The sequence below is a fragment of the Hyperoodon ampullatus genome (genome assembly GCF_949752795.1).
Source record: "Hyperoodon ampullatus genome assembly, chromosome: 11".
Taxonomy (NCBI): domain Eukaryota; kingdom Metazoa; phylum Chordata; class Mammalia; order Artiodactyla; family Ziphiidae; genus Hyperoodon; species Hyperoodon ampullatus.
The window spans coordinates 95519530-95522561 of record NC_136924.1 but is presented as its reverse complement, the minus strand read 5'-3'; positions in this window follow the sequence as shown (position 1 = coordinate 95522561).

Sequence of the window (3032 nt, the reverse complement as noted above, 5' to 3'; positions counted from 1 at the left end):
ATACCCTTTGGCAAAGAAACAATAAATTTGTGAAGAATTGACAACATAAGGGGTTTTGGGCTTGGTATAGTAAATAGGTGAAGAAATAACAAGGTTTGTTTACACAGACTTCTTGGCCCTAAATTCCTTGTCTCTGGTGATAAGGATGCTTTATATCCTCCTGGTACAGGGAGGGTACCTTTTACTTGGAGACAAAGGAGGGTCAGAGTGTCCTTGTACCAGTTTCACCATTTTATCTTTCAGAAAACTAGAAACACTATCAAGGGTTAAAGGGAATACCCAGTGTATTATGTATGACTTGGATGAGGGGTAAAGGCATTCTTACATTCACCAACTAGACCCATTCATGGCCTTGGGGGAAGAGGTGTGTATAAGATAAAATCAAGAGGGATGAGTCGAGGAGATGGCTGAGTGCTGTCTTAAGACCTATAGACCTGAGGCGGTACTTCCTTGGGTAGGGGGTGATGTTTAACATTCTTTTTCTTTTGTTTTACATTCCTTTATGAGATGATCAGTCAAGTGCAGCCATAAGGATACAGATAAAGTTTATTATACTTGCGGATCTTAGAGATAGGAGGCACAGTATGCCACCCAGGGCCACAGGGAAGAACAGAGCGGTCAGGAGACGCAGGACAGGAGGGAGCAGGTTTAGGCCAGAGACGTTTTTGGCCTCTCTGGAAGGAAAGGCAAGGCAGTTCAGGGTAAGCAAGTTAGGACTGGCTAGTTTGAATAATTTCACTGGGTCTACCCTATAGGGATAGTCCCTAGTTGCCTGGTACCCGGCCCTGGGATGATTAAGGGAGAGGAATATTGCCTCCTGGGGTGTATGAGCCAAACAGAGGAGTCATGGCTCTGGATTGGTTAGCTTGCCTATCTTTGCTATGTCTAAGAATTGGCTCACCCTAGAAAGGACAGCCTCTCCCCAGCCAGAAAGGTATTTTTAAGGTGTCATAGTATACAGAAAAAAAATTTTTTTGAATGTATACAATACAGGGGACCCTACTACATATGAATTGCCTATATTTATGAGTGACATTAAATTTATATATGATTTGGGGAACAATTGGCTAATTGGCATGGTATGTTTTGTTGACATTCAAATGTTTATTTACTTTGTTTTTGCAGGAATTTGGCAATGGGGAGCTGGGTATTTTAGAGGTATTTTTTTGCTTTTAGGTCTCAAATAGTTTTTAGACCCTTGAAAAGTTTATAAACCGTAGGGTAGCTTAGACTCCAGTTATAACCTAGTTTATCAAACTAAGACAAACCTAAGTTGTCCTTAATCTATCTTCACATTTACCAGGAGTGATGGGTTATGGTAATCCTCAACTTCTGATGGATATCATAGCACCCCTCCACTCAGTAAGATCAGACAAATTTGTCCTTGACTAATGGACTGTGTGATCCCTGGCCTGCTATGATACTAGGCATATGTCAACAGACCTAATCATCCACAGAACAGATAGAGGCACCCTGCACTCCACAGACCAGACTATCTGTGGCCTCCCAGGCAAGAGGAGGTATGGCCTGGTTGCAAGCAATCTCATTAGAATTAAAGATCTGTTGAGGAGCTTGACCTGTAGCCCAGTTTAAGATGCTCAGTCAGTCAAAACAATATGTAGGCTACCCTGGTGGCACAGTGGTTAAGAATCCACCTGCCAATGCAGGGGACACAGGTTCGAGCCCTGGTCTGGGAAGATCCTACATGCCGTGGAGCAACTAAGCCTATGTGCCCCAACTGCTGAGCCTGCGCTCTAGAGCCTGTGAGCCACAACTACTGAGCCCGTGTGCCACAACTACTGAAGCCTGCACGCCTAGAGCCTGTGCTCCTCAACAAGAGAAGCTACCACAACGAGAAGCCTGCGCGCTGCAACGAAGAGTAGCCCCCGCTCACCGCAACTAGAGAAAGGCCACGCACAGCAACGAAGACCCAGCGCAGCCAAAAAATAAACAAATAAATAAAATTAAAAAACAATATGTATACAAAAGGCCTATTATGTTTCAGACAACCTTCTAAGACAATAATGGGCAAAACAAGACAATACGAATCACACAATTCTCTCTCATACACAACCTTCATAAATGAACAATTTCTTTTTTTTTTAATTTTTATTGTAGTATAGTTGATTTACAATGTTGTGTTAGTTTCAGGTGTACAGCAAAGTGATTCACTTATATATATAAATATATTCATTCTTTTCAGATTCTTTACCCATATAGGTTATTACAGAGTATTGAGTAGAGTTCCCTGTGCTGTACAGCAGGAGTCCCCAACCCCCTGTCTGTGGCCTGTTAGGAACCAGGTTGCACAGCAGGGAGGTGAGTGGCAGTTGAGCCAGCAAAGCTTCATTTACCACTCCCCATTGCTCCCCATTACTGCCTGAACCATTCCCCACCCCCCACCCCCTTCCTTGGAAAAATTGTGTTCCACAAAACCGGTCCCTGGTGCAAAAAAGGTTGGGGACCGCTGCTATAGAGTATGTCCTTATTGGTTACTTATTTTATATATAGTTGTGTGTGTATGTTAATCCCAAACTTCTAATCTCTCCCCTCCATGTTTCCCCTTTGGTAAGCATAGGCTTTTTTTTTTTTTCCCCCCGAAATCTACATGTCTGTTTTTGTTTTGTAAATAAGTTCATTCGTATTATTTTTTAAAACTGGATTCCACATGAGTGATATCATATGATATTTGTCTTTCTCTGTCTGACTTACTTAGTATGATAATCTCTAGGTCCGTCCATGTTGCTGCAAATGGCATTATTTCATTCTTTTATATATATATATATCACATCTTCTTTATCCATTCTACTGTTGATGGACATTCAGGTTGCTTCCATGTCTTGGCTATTGTAAATAGTGCTGCAAAGAACATATCTTTTCGAATTATGGTTTTCTCTGGGTATATGCACAGGTGTGGGATTGCAGGATCATATGGTAGCTCTATTTTTACTTTTCTAAGAAACCTCCATACCGTTTTCCATAGTGACTATACTAATTTACATTCCCACCAACAGTATAGGAGGTTTCCCTTT